The sequence below is a fragment of the Oryctolagus cuniculus genome, chromosome 4 (genome assembly GCF_051225735.1).
Source record: "Oryctolagus cuniculus isolate XC-2025 breed Fujian yellow rabbit chromosome 4, ASM5122573v1, whole genome shotgun sequence".
Lineage (NCBI taxonomy): Eukaryota > Metazoa > Chordata > Mammalia > Lagomorpha > Leporidae > Oryctolagus > Oryctolagus cuniculus.
In genome coordinates, this window is record NC_142870.1 from 32,029,325 (window position 1) to 32,043,555 (window position 14,231).

General features: G+C 41.8%; 1 long non-coding RNA gene across 1 annotated transcript in view; it reads right to left on the reverse strand.

Annotated features, from left to right (window-relative positions):
* Nucleotides 1-498: 498 nt before the first annotated feature.
* Nucleotides 499-14,231, reverse strand: part of LOC138849255 (uncharacterized) — a 34,035-nt gene continuing 20,302 nt past the window's right edge. Inside the window, exon 2 of the long non-coding RNA XR_011387788.2 lies at nucleotides 499-13,258. This is a non-coding gene — a long non-coding RNA (uncharacterized LOC138849255). The remainder of the gene's footprint in view (nucleotides 13,259-14,231) is intronic.

A 14,231-nucleotide genomic window follows, 5' to 3' on the forward strand; every position in this document is an offset into this window, starting at 1 on the left:
AATGTTATACCAATGCTAACATTTTTGACAGTACAAAGATTTAAATTACGGTTTCAAAAATAGACATCAGTGATTAAGACAAAAAGTTATATTTTGGGGACAGACTCAATGTAAAAATATGTTAGGAGTGCCTTAAAGAATATATTTTTCCCTATATTGTTCTTTTATTTACAGATTAGAGTGATTTAAGATTGAATATATATATATATATATATATAAATAAATAAGTTTAAAAAGGTTGTTACAAGAAGTGTAAAATTGGCCGGTGCCGTGGCTCAATAAGCTAATCCTCTGCCTGCCTCACCGGCACACCGGGTTCTAGTCCTAGTCGGGGTGCCAGATTCTGTCCCAGTTACCCCTCTTCCAGGCCAGCTCTCTGCTGTGGCCCAGGAAGGCAGTGGAGGATGGCCCAAGTGCTTGGGCCCTGCACCCCATGGGAGACCAGGGGAAGCACCTGGCTCCTGGCTTCAGATCAGCGCGGTGTGCGGGCTGCAGCGCGCCAACCCCAGTGGCCATTGTGGGGTGAACCAATGGAAAAGGAAGACCTTTCTCTCTGTCTCTCTCACTGTCCACTCTGGCTGTCAAAAAATAAAATAAAAAAAAAGAAGTGTAAAATTAGAAACATATGTGGTAAGAAAGTGTTATATCATCATATAATTGATTGCAATCTTCTTTCTTAGGAGTATATGAGACAATTGATGGCGTGTTAGAGTCGAAGACACTTGGCACATAAATATTATGCAATGTTATTATGAAGTTATTAGGTACGGAAAAGAGTGGTGCTCTAAAAGTAAGCTAGAAAAACAGTATGTATTTGTACCAAAGGTAAGGTTGGCACATTTCATAATTTTAAGGTTAACTTTGATTCCCAGAAAAAGAACATAGAAAGGACAACAACCACTACTAAAGACACCTGAAAAGTTTTGATGAGCATGCAAGTCAAGGGGCTTTTAGACAAACAGATTTTACTCCATGGAAGGAGTCAGAATCTGCTTCCAATTGATTCAACACCATTCTAGCCCTATATATTGACACAGCGAGAATCAATCAAGCTTCCTAGAAGGTCAGAACAGCTATAAATGTGATTTAATGACAAAATGTTACAGTAACATAAAAGTTAATCAGTGAAGACCATAAGAAAGAAAAGCCCGTTGGTGAATTCACCATTCATGATCCAGTTCAAAAATCATTTCTTGAAGGAAGAAACTTTTCCATGAATCCCCAAACTATGAACCAATTCCTCCTTTCCCTGTGACACCCATTTTAACCATATCTTCATTAAAAGACAAATCAAACCAAGCATTAGTGACCCCTCCTGTGGGTGCCCTGAAGGAAGTAAGTGTGGTTTGTTCATTTGTTATCAAGAGAACTTGATACACTGTGCCTCAGGGTACTGTGAAGGCAATCAGTAAATAATTGGTGAAAGAATGAATATATTTAAGCTATTTTACATAAAAAATTTATAAGCACTAACGTGAAAGCAGATTGTAAATAAGATTAATGGTGCTGTTATAATATTACAAGTCTTATTTTTATATTATAAAAGGTAACAACTGTACTGAAGACATTAGTTTATTTATCTACCACACCCATCTTACTCTTCAAGTTTTACCAGCCCTATTCACAGGCATGGGAATGTCAATCCTTTGTACTTAGTGAACTCTCCCTCATTTTCTACTGGGTATGACTGATTAGACCAGGGTAGATGTCTGTCACAAAACAAGCCCACTGACTGGCCAATAGTCAATCAGTTTTCTCTTTGGAAAACTGGACCAACAGAGTCTGAGTAAGTAAAGAAGCAAGGCATTTCCTTGATTGAGCACCAGGATGAAGGGCTAGGATTTCCTAATGACTGGTGGGACATCATTTCCTTAGGTTCCACATGTTTATATCTCTTAGAAATTCCTTTTCCCCCCCCTTTGTTCAAGTTACTCGACATAGGTCTTTATTCCTTACAACCAAAGTGTCCTATCCAAGAATAAGTATATTATTTCACATCCCAACTAGACCATGTAGTAAACTTACTAACAAATGTTAACCACTTAAGAGCTAAAATACAATGAGATATAATTAATGCAAGATTTACCCCAATTTAATGATCCTTAGGTGAATTGCTCTTCATTTACAATCTGAAATATTGCCTGTGCTTCACATACTTTGAGTCTTGCTCTCTCCCAGATACTTGATTTTGCATTCTCTCTGGATTATTTACTTACTTGAAAGGCAAATGGCCACAACCGCTGTCTCCTTTGATTTTGACCCATGGTTAGCTTCAGATGAGAATTTTCATTTACTTTCATACAGTCCTGGTCTCCAGGCAGACATACCAGCTCCACTTTGGCCTCATACCAAGATTCCCTCCTATGTGACTACTAGAAAAGACAAACATTTCTGGGATGTTATTAGTGGCTTTAAAACTGAAAGGTGGACCTAAAAGAACAAGCAAAAAGGCCATAAAATAAAGGAAACATAGTACATTAAGTTAATTCATGCTGTATATTAATTTTCCTACATATAGTCATGATTTCCTCGTTTTAGCATATTAGTTAAAACATAATTAAAATTCAGAAATAAGCCTTTCACCACTGTGCTACATACTCTGCAATGACACACTAAACAATAGTCTAATCTCTTCCTGCCATGTTTTCCTGGCTCCTAAAGGAAAGTGGAAGGCTACACGCATCTCTCGGACTTCAGATGAAGTTAAGATTTTCCATGTGACCTGATTTCCACCAACCAGACACACTCCCAGGAGACATAGAAGATGGAGATGAACACTGTGGAGCCCAGGGCTGTTGGGCAGGTGAGATGGTGGAGTCTCTGGCTTTTCTACAGATTTGCAATGGAAGTTCCAGTGTTTAGTCTGTATCTTCATTAGTTCTAAGCGAGATGTTTCTACATGGCAGTCTCTTTGTGGATCTGTGCATTCCTCCTATGGGTCATCCAAACTTGGCTCCTGGGTTCTAGCAGAATTTCTGGAAGACATCTATGATGTTATAATAAAACGATTTCATGGTCATGAATGTAATACTTACAAGAAGAAATGGTAGAGGTACGGCTGTTCTGTAGAAGCATTTGGGCACTGTGTGGTCCTTTAATGTGGTCGCAAAATATTTGGTTACACTGTCACTTGCTTACCTTAAAGAGCAGGCTATTTGCTGACTGAGGTTATAACATTACAGAAAATAGTAAAACGAATTCATAATGTTGGTGGGTGGTTGGTCATTTTTGCTATTTTCAGCAAAATCTTATGAGTTAGATAAACTCTGTTTGGAATCAAACCTTCTGGAAACAGGTGGAAGGAAGCAAAGATTTGCTAAGGAAGGCATTCTCTGCCTATATTTGCTAACTACTCTGATGAAAAGCCCAAGGATTTGGGCCAGGAAGTGTTGAAAAAGTCATCTACTCTATGTAAAACTGAAGACGTTTTAAGCTGTGTCCATGAGACTGCAAGCATTGCAGGAGGTAAGACACTTGCCTTATCATAAAGCAGCAGTGATATTGTTGGCAAGAGGTGATAAATTGTATAGCCTCCCTTCCTAAGCCTATTATTTCAAATGATCTCAAGGTAGCTACCATTAATTTAAGGACTGGAGGTATAAGCACAGAACAGAATCTAGTAAATAAAAACAGCCTTGAAAACCCTGTGTGCAACATTTTGGTTATTCCAGTTTGTACATGGAATAGAAACAAACCAAGACTGCTAAGTGTTCCAAGGAATTAACTTTCCAAAGAAACATCAGACTTGGTCTGCAATAGTCTCTGATTGTTAAAACTTTCAAACCATCCCTGTGCTGCAATATTTCAAAACCCTTGAGCTCTCCAAGAAGGCTATCCTCTCCTGTGCCTAACTCAGATAACATTTGTCAAAGAAAATTATCAAGTATAAAAATCCCAAGGGCAGATTCAGGGACAACCAAGGGCAAGGGACAAATGAGAATATTCAATAGAAATAATCAGAGGGGCCAGCAATGTGGCATAGTGTGTTAAGGTACCACCTGCATTGGTGGCATTCCATATGTGTGCTAGGAGACCCGGCTGCTCCACTTCAAATCCTGCTCATGTGCCTGGGAAAAGATGCAAATAATGGCCCAAGTATTTGGGCTCCTGCACTCATGCGGGAGAACTGGAAGAAGCTCCGGACTCCTGGCTTTGGCCTGGCCCAACCCATTGCAGCTATTTGGTGGTGTGAACCAACAGATAAAAGATCCCCCCCCCCCCCCCCGGCTCTCTGCCTTTCGAATAAATAATAAATAAATCTTCAAAAAGAAAAAAGAAATATAAAAAAATCGGAGGATACCAAGTTAGCCAACCAAGGAATTGTTTTGCAGTGCTTGGATAGAGGGTCCTGGCTACTACTGCTCAGTATGTTTTGGTAATTATTATGGGATGGGACTCATGTTTGTTTCTCCTTCTCTCTTTCCCAAATAGAAAGGCTTATTGCAATGATCCTGTCCCTTCACCATTGAAAATTTTTGCATGCTGGTGGCTGACAATGTATCTTTCGCTTATTGGCTACCCAATCTGTGCCTCTTGCAGAAGGCTACATATAACCCAGAAATCTTGGTCAAGAGATTTGATGTGGTGGCTGGCAGAGATTTGGGTCTTTCTTATTCCCTTGAGGAAGGCAGTGAGCCTACTTCGTGTATGAGAACAATGTATGTATTTCTGTTTGGGAAACCAAAGATGCAGGCCACGGAAGAAAATGCTAACTGCCTACTGTGGTGGTTTTAAAATATGTCCACAAATTGTTTGATATTCCTCCCTTCAAAATGACCTTCCCCTTGAGTGTGGAATGAACTTAGTGACTCATTTGCAATTAACAGAGTAAAATGGAAGTAACCATGTGTGAATTAGGAGTCCAGGTCATGAAGGACATTGTGACTTCACCATGGATCTCTCTTGGATAGCTTGCTGGAGTGGAACTTAGCTGTCACATCATAAGGGTACCCAAGCCACCTAAGGAAGGGCCCAAATGGTGAGGACCTGAGGCCTCCTGCCAAGGGTCATGTGAGGGAGCCTTCCTGAAATCTGATCCTCCAGACCCAGGCAGGCCTTCAGATGGCTGTAGCCTGGCCAGCAGTCTGTTGTCACCACAATAGGAGAGAGCTTGTGTCAGAACCATCCTGAATCCTTTACCCTCAGAAACTTTAGATAATAAGTATTTCTTGTTTTAAGCCACTAAGACTTGAGATGCTTTGCATGCAACAATAGGGAGCAACCACTGAGGATTCTAATTGCATAATCAGCAACACTGACTTTCATCTGTTTTTTCAGTTGTAGCCATTACTATTGAGTGTGAAGTGATATCATATTTTGCTTTTAGTTTGCATTTCTCTGGTGGCTAATCATATGGAGGACCTTCTCATGTGTTTAATAATAGTTTCTCTGCTGATTTCAATGATTAAGCCTCTGTTTTTTATTACTGAATTGCGAGAAGTCTTTGTATATTCTAGATACAAGTCCCATATAAAATATATTATTTTTAAATATTTCCTCCCAATCTGTGGGTTGTCTTTTCATTTTATCAGTGGTATCCATTGAGGCACAAAACATTTTCAGTTTGATTTCAGTCCAATAAACTATATCTTTTTGTCGCTTGTGCTTTTAGTGTCATATATAAGATGATATTTATTTGTGAGGTTTTATTGATAAATTTTTTAAGAGTTTTATAGCTTAGTTTTCACATTTAAGACTATAATTTAAGCTAACTTTTCATATGATATGAAGAAGAGGTCCAATTCTATTCTCTTGCATGTGGATATGCAGTTGTCCTAACGCCATTTGTTGAAAAAAACTATTCTTTCCCCCTTGAATTGTGTGAAATCCTAGGGTATGTATCTTGGTCTATTTTGTGTTGCAGTACAATCTCTTAGGCTGGGTACTTTAAAAGCAAAAGATGTGTTATTTGCCTCACGATTCCAGTAGCTGGAAGTCCCAACAGTATGGTGGTAGCATCCTGAGGAGAGCGTCTTGGCTGCATCAGAACGTGGCACTGAAGCAGACCGGGAACACGCTGAGTGCAGAAGGGACCACAGGGTGGGAAAGGAAGCTAGAGAGCAGGGAGGGGCCCGTGTGTCTTAAAGCAACCTGTTTGCATTCCTGGGAACTAATCCGCTGCTAATAGTCCTCATTCATTTCTTCAGGCCAGCATTAATCCATTCCCAAGGTGGAGCACCCATGACCTAATTGTCTTCCACGAGGCCTCACCTTTTACAGTTTTCACTGCCTTAGCACTATCTCAAGGGCGACCAAACTTTTCAGCACATAAACCTTTGGGGGACAAACCATAGCAGCGCATGTGTGCTACGCATGTACAAAGACATATATGCCTATTTAAGGGTGGCAATAATTTTGTTTTGGCTTTGTCAAAATAAATTATGTAAGGTTTGTGTGTTTCACTTTGAAACATTGGTATACGTGATGACTTCTTGGATAAGAGCCCCAAAGCACAGGCAACAACAACAAAACTAGACAACTGGGAATATACTGAACTCAGAAGCTTCTACAGAAAAGGAAATAATCAATAGAGCGAAAAGACATCTCACAGGATGGGAAAAATATTTGCAAGCTACTTATCCAACAGAGGATTAAAATATCAGGAACTGAAAAACAAAAAACCCCACCAAAAAGCAACCAATTCAGTTAAGGAATGGACAAAATACCCAAAGAGACAGTTTTCAAAAGAAGAAATACAAACAGCCAGGGAAAATAAGAAAAAATGCTCAATATCACCAGTCATTAAAGGAATGCAAATCAAAACCAAACAGAAAGGCAGTTATCCAAAAGACAGAGTAACAGATGATGGCAAGGATGTGGCAAAGGGGGAACTCGTACGCACTATTGGTGGGAATGGAAATTAGTGCAATCACTGTGGTAAATGATATGCAAAGTTCTTAAAAAAGTAGAATAGACTTGCTATATGATTCAGCAATCCCACTACTGAATATATACCAAAAAGAGATTCCAGCTCCACCATGTTTATAGCAGGGCTGTTCACAATAGCCAAAACATGGAATCACCTAAGGTGTGCATTACCAGATGAATGGGTAAAGAAAATGTGGTTTCACACACACACACACACGAATATTACTCAGCTATTAAAAAGAATGGAATTCTATCATGTGCATCACAATGGTTGGAACTGTAGGACATCCTGTTGAATGAAATAAGCTGGACACAGAAAGACAAATATTGTGTGTTCTCCCTTATACGTGGGAGCTAAATTTTCCCTTTTAATTTATTTTTTTGAAAGGCAGCATTACAGAGAGGAAGAAGGAAAGACAGAGAAAGATCTTCCATCTGCTGGTTCACTCCCCAGATGGCCATAATGACTGGGGCTGGGCCAGGCCAAAGCCAGAAACCAGGAGCTTCATCTGGGTCTCCTACATAAATGCAGGGTTCCAAAGACTTGGACCATATTCCAGTGCTTTCCCTGGAGCATTAGCAGGGAGCTGGATCGGAAGTGGAACAGCTGGGACTTGAACTGGTGCCCATGAGGGATGCCAGCACTTCAGGCTGTGACTTAACTTGCTACACCACAGCACCTGCCCTGGGAGCTAAAATTTTTAAAAATTTAGAAAAAAAAAAGAAAAAAGAAATGCCTGTGTATAACAGTTTTGTTGCAAATGCAGTGTTTTTTCAAACTTTGTTTTAAATCTGTAAAACAAATTGTTGGAGCCAGCATGGTGGGACAGCAGGTTAAGCTGCTGCCTGCAACACCAGCATCCCAAATGGGCACTGCTTTGAGTCCCCGCTACTCCACCTCCAATCCAGCTCCCCACTAATGCACCTGGGAAAGCAGTGGAGGACAGCTGGAGTGCTTGGGCCCCTGTATCCACGTGGGAGATCAGGAAGAAATTTTTAGTTCCTGGCTTAGGCCTGGCTCAGGCCCAGCCATCGTAGCCACTTAAGAGTGAAACAACGGATGGAAGATCTGTCTGTCTGTCTCTCTCTCTAAGCCTTTCAAATAAACAAACACAAATCTTTAAAAAATTATTAAGAGTTATATATACTATTATTTTAATTATTTTGTGACTATTTTAAAATTTACTTCATATGAGTGAGGTTCAGCATCTTTTTATTTGATTGCTGTTTATAGCCCTTGCAAATTTTACTTGCTGATCTATTGTCTTTTTACTTTTTATTTGTATAACTTTTCGTTTAGTTGAGCATTAAGCCTTTGACCATAATGTAAATTAAAAATATGTTATCTCAACAATAATAAAATTAACTACCTTTAAAAAAGATTTGTATGTTTCTCAATCTAAAAAATTTAAAACAGTGTCTATGTCAATTCCTTTTGAGTCAAACTATTCAACAAATCGTAAGCACACATCACGTTTCCTTTCTAGCTTCCTTTCCTACAGACACTTTCTTTGCAGAAGGGAAAAACGTACTTTGCTTTAGTTGAAGACTACCTGAATATATAAAATTAATAGATAATATTTTATCAGTTGGTTAATAATACTAATGTATGTTTGTTAAATTCCAAAAAAGAAATGTTTGCAAGACCAGACATTAATGAGATTTATAAACCTCATTGCAATATTAGAAGGATAGAGTTTGTTTAACATTTACTTTCAATTGTTGAGGTATATTAAACTGACACAATTAAAATCAACAGAGTTTCTTTGCTTCATTGGGATTTCTTGGCCTTAGGAATCTTTTTACTGTACGAGACATTTTCTTGTTTTGGGAAGGAATGAGAAGCCATCGTCCACATTTGCATTTCATTCAAGTATCTGCCTTTTTCTATCATGATTTTGGTTGCTATGTACAACCATTTTCAGACTTTACTTTTGAAGATCTAGTTTCCAGGATTCACTTTCGTATAGACATTGAGTGCCGGGGTTTTGCCAGTCCTTGGCAATCAAACCCTATTGAAAGTAAAAGGGCTCCAATCTCATTAGGGGAAAACTGAACAGTGACCTGCAGGCAGGATGTTTAAACAGCTTCATGTTAGCTCTTCAGACCTCTCTGTACTCAGAGAACTGCAGAACATTCTTCCTACTACAGCTTCAGGTAGGAAACTGCCTCAGACAAAGGCTGAGGTAGGTTTTGTAGTGCACAAAGTCATTAGGCATGGAAGAATTAAAGAGCAAACATCTTGGCTTCTACAGCTAGGACAAGGCCTGGCAGTAACTAGCACAGAGACATTTCCCTATTCTAGGAAAGACTGGATTCTTTTTAAGTTTATTCAACCCAAATTTACAGCATTTTATTTCTGCTATAAAGAGAGTTTATATTTACAGTCCACACCAGAGTTAATAGAGATAGTAGTTTTAACTACAGTATGGTTAATGAAGACACAAGTACATAAAATATAAACTTTGCTGATTCTCTAATTGATATAAAAGCCTCGACATATGAAAGTGGTCTTTAAAACATAGTATGAACACCGGTAATAGATGAAAATGAAATCTTAGATTTAACAAGATTTTGACTTTCATCTTGAAAATTTCCTTTAATGATACTTTCAAAGATGACATAGATCTTCCTCCATTCTGTAGAGGATGCTTTCTAATACAAAAGTCATTTGTCACATGTGGCTGTTGAGTACTTGAATATGACTAGTCCAAATCAAGATGTGCTACAAGTGTAAAAGGCACAGCAGATTTTGAAGACTTAGTATGAATAAAATAATATGAAAATATCTAATTCGTAATTTTGGTTGTCTACACACACATTAGAGTGAAAATACTGGGTATACTGGATTTAATAAAATACACTATTAAAATTAACTTTACCTCTTTGTACTTTGTAATGTGACTACTTGAAGATTTAAAATTACATTTGTAGCTTCCATTTGTGGTATAAGTCTTTGTTGGACAACATTGCTCAAGAAGCTAAGGGACTATAATGAATCATGCAATTAGACTGAGATTCTTTTTTTTTTTTAATTCTTTGTTTTTAAATTTTTTTCCAAAGAAACCTTTTATTTAAGGAATACAAACTTCATGCATTTCATAAATACAACTAGGAAAATAGTGATTTTCCCACCGTACCTGCCCTCCCACCCACACTCTCACCTACTTGCATCCGATCTGTTTGGTTTCCCCCCTCAGATGTCAGAATTTACCCAGTGTGCATCATATGGGTTCAAAACATTTTCACATACCTCTCTATAGTTAAATGGTCTATTTCCTCTGAGAACCCCTTTCCTACTTTGCCTGCTTGTCAAATACTTCCTAACTTCTCATAGCCAGCTGGAGCATTGTATTCTCTGGAAAATATTATCAACTTGCTCACTATACATGCATATCCCAAATAAACATCCTATTCACTGGGCTATGACTATATCTTGGCCAATATCTACTGAATGCCTACTGTTTACTGAGTACAGGGATAGGTGGTTGGAAGTTTCTGTATGTGAATGAGAGGCAAATGGACTCTATCTTTGCTGGTATTCAAGGGTGGAATACATACAAGTCACAAAATGCTTTGGAAAGTGTTATGTGGGAGAGATTTAGGGAACATATCAAAGGCATATCTTCTTAGACTGTGTCTCTGTGGTGGGCAGGCATACTGAGCCTGAACAATAAGCATCTGATCCCATAGGAACCTGGGGCTTATAATACCTAAATGTCCAAGCATATAAACTGAATGGCTTCCTCTTCATAGCCCAAGCAGTTCAAAGGAGAGTTGGTGTCCAAATACAAATTTCTGAATAGGCTTTCTTATATTACATATAATGTCCCAGTATCCTTGCAATGACTCTTGTAGCCAGGAAATCTAGGTATTGATTTTTTAAAAACAATGAACAACAAGAAAATGTTCCCCCACACCATTGGCATCATTAAGTAAAAATGAATTCCACAAGAATTCATTTATGTGCAATTTATTTAACACTAATGCACTATTATAAAAGAGTTCAGGGTTTCAATGGCTGGATTTCTGCGGGGTTGAGAACATAAATAAGAAGTGAGTAGCCTTGGCAGTGGACTTTTTAATGCTAGCGTTAGAGGGCAGGACCAATACTTGGCTTATTCACCAATGTAAATGATGCGAAACCTGGTTTAGAAGCATAAAGAATGCTTTTACAAGCAACAGTTGAGGAGTAGGCATTTGGTGCAGCAGTTGAGACACCCTCCTGGGACGCCTGTGGTGCCTAGCTCTGCTGCTTGCTAATGTACATCTTGAGAGGTAGTGGTGATGGCTCAACTAGTTGGGTCTCTGCCACCCATGTGGGACACCTGGATCGAATTCTTGGTTCCTGGTTTCAGCAGCACTGGCTGTTGCAAGTATGAACCAGCAGATGAAAGACCTCACTCTCTCTCTCTCTCTCTCTCTCTCTCTCTCCCCCCACTCTGCAAAATAAATAAAAAGGAAATTTTTTAAGAGAAATAAAAGGTATGTAGTGAATGTTGTAATTTGAATGAAAGGAGGGGCATAAAAACACAACATTTGAGGGGTCCAAATATCTGTCCCAAAGGCTGTGCAAGTAAGGTGCCTATGCCTTACTCCCTGGTCAGCACATACGTCATTGTCATTCCCTTGTGTGGAACCTATTTGGTTATTACTTTAGACAGACTTGTGACAAATTAGGCTATCTGGATACCCAGTTTGCCCAGACTAGAATCTTCCAATCAGGAGGCAAGAGAGTGTTAGAGGTAGCGATGCTGGTAGCAGGGAAAGGATAACAGATTTCCAGTGACAGGGAAGAGAGAAACCACACAAGATAATCCGTAAGTCACAGCTCCTGAAGTCGTTCAGTTCAGTGACTTATATACCTCCTGAGAGCTTGCCTACCAGGAAGAAGCCTCATACAGAAAAGGAACTTGATATATTTCTTGAATCTCCTACAACCTACTTCAATACTTTTAATAAAATTGACACTGAATTTTCAGGGAAATGTCAAACACAGTCCAATAAACTGCTCAAGAAAACAGAAATATTTATAACACATTTCAGAAAATCTGTGTAACAAATACAATTTTGTACTCCTCCCCGAAGTGCCGAGTTCCAATTATGCTGATCATCATTTAACTGCAAGAGTTTGCTTTCCATCAATCCTGATAAATTATGCACTATAAAACAGCAGCCTTTACTAATTTGCCTTGAGCTGATTTCGGACTGTGGTATACGCAAATAACAAGCTATTATCTGAGGTTTAAACTGTATTAGATGACGACAGATTACCCAGCTGAATCACTAGGGAGATGTGAAATAATTGTTTTAAAATGCACTATAACCATTAAGCAAAACAGTCCTACCATGTGCCCAGCACTGTGCTAAGGGCTGCATTTATTAAACATTCATTTGAAAAATTGCTTTCCCGATTCAAGATCCTGAGGGCTTCCAAAACTCTCATTCATATTTTCAAAGGTAAAATGAAAACTTAAGTTTACAATACAGCCGTTACATAACAGGCATAGAATTACGGTTTTGTGACTTGGAATACATACTTTTTTTTTTTTTTTAAAGTACACTAGCAACCCTAACTTCCAAATGCTAGCAAATTCTTAAGGAGACCTACATATAAGACTGGCGTGTCTCACACACTCGATTCTCTGATCTAATAAGTGTTATTACGTGGGCTTGCCATTTCAGAGTTTAGGGTGAGGCTAAGCTGTACTTGAGTTGTTTTGTGTCAAGCAAAAAACAATTTCAGCAACAGCACTCATTTCCCCTGGTGATTTTTTTCTTTTTCTTTTTCTTTTTTTTTTTTTTTTTTTTTCTGGCGAGTTACTAAACGCTAGCTGCTCCAGTCAGAAAGAAACCTGACATCTGGGGAGGTGCTGAGGGGGCGTTAATCGGTCTACTTAGATGTTTGGGGAGCGTTGAGCATTCGATTTTTAAAGCAGCAAATACAAGGAGAAGAGGGGGGGCAGGATGGATTCCTAGGACTCCCGCCCGCCTCCCTCCACTTTGGGGCTTCACCCTTCTGGAGCCTCCCCAACTTCCAGGCGGCTTCAGCGAGATTCGGCTGCAGGAAACCCAGAGGCTCCCCGCGCGGCCGCCCGGCCTCGTGATGTAATTGTTATTTCTTTTTCGGGGACGGAACCCAGGAGGGCTGCCGAAGAAGTGGCAGCCCCGTTCCTTTGGCCGGGTCCGCTGGGGTCAGATCCTTCCCGGGGAGGCTGTCGCTGGGCTGACAGGCTCGCCGGGGTGACTTCGCGGTGACAAAGCAGCTGAAGCCCAGACCTGCTCCTGGGTCCTGCGTCCGTCCAGGGAGCCGAGCGGGGCACTCCTCAGGTCTCCTTCCTAGTTTTCCTCTCGGAGTCACGCCACGTTAATACTGGGTGCCTGCTGCATGCTGGACACGGGGACACAGTGACCTCGAGTTAGTGCCCGTGGCCCCCAAGATGAAAGCAGGACACATGGATTACAAGGAGGTGCAAGCTGGGGGGGGGGGACGCGTGTTGTGGGATAAAAATGGGAGGAGGGAGACACTTAAGGCGCCAGCACCCAGGCGGGAACACGGGGGGCGTCCAGGGCCCCCCCAGGCTGTACCCCAAATGCGAGCCCTTTGGCCTGGGGAAAGAGAATGATCCCCACGGCCCCAAGGAGGAGCTGTCCAGGCGCGTGCAACGGCGGGGGGCGGCTGGAGCGAGCCGCGAGCCGAGGGGACTACACCGAGCACCCACTTTTCCCGGGCACCGCGGACCTCCGGGCCCTGCAGCCCGGCCCGGCCATCTGGAGGGCAGGCGAGGAGCAGGACAACAAAAACCGGGGGGGGGGGGTCCCCAGCTCCTGCGAGCTGCCGGGACCGAACGCCAGCTTCCTGCCCCAGTGACAATAGGAGGGAGGGGGAAAAAAGGGTTAAGAAACTTGGCTGAAGAGCTGAATGGCGTGGAGCGGCGAGGGGAGGGACTGGGCCGCGGCGGACTCGGCGGCGGAGGGAGGAGCGCGGCTGCGGGCGGGCGGCGAGCGAGGCGCTCAAAGTCAGCCTCGCAGACATTGCAGCAGAGCCCCGAACTCGGGAGGAGGCGGCGGCGGCGGCGGCGGTGGTGGTGGTGGCGGCGGCGGAGGAGGAGGAGGCGGCGGCCGAGGCGGAGGGACGAGCCGGCCCCACGCCCGCTTGCCCGCCCGCGCGCGCCCGCCCGCCCGTGGCCTCGCGTCCGCCGCTGCGCTGGGCAGCGCTGCTGGTCGGAGGGAAGAGCTCGCCCGGGCGCCGGGGAAAGGACGGGGCGCCGGGGCCCCTTTTGCGGAGTAAGCCTGACGGAACCGGAGGCTTGGAGCCGCGGCGGCCTCGGGTGAGTGGCGGCCGCGGCCGAGGGGCTCTCAGG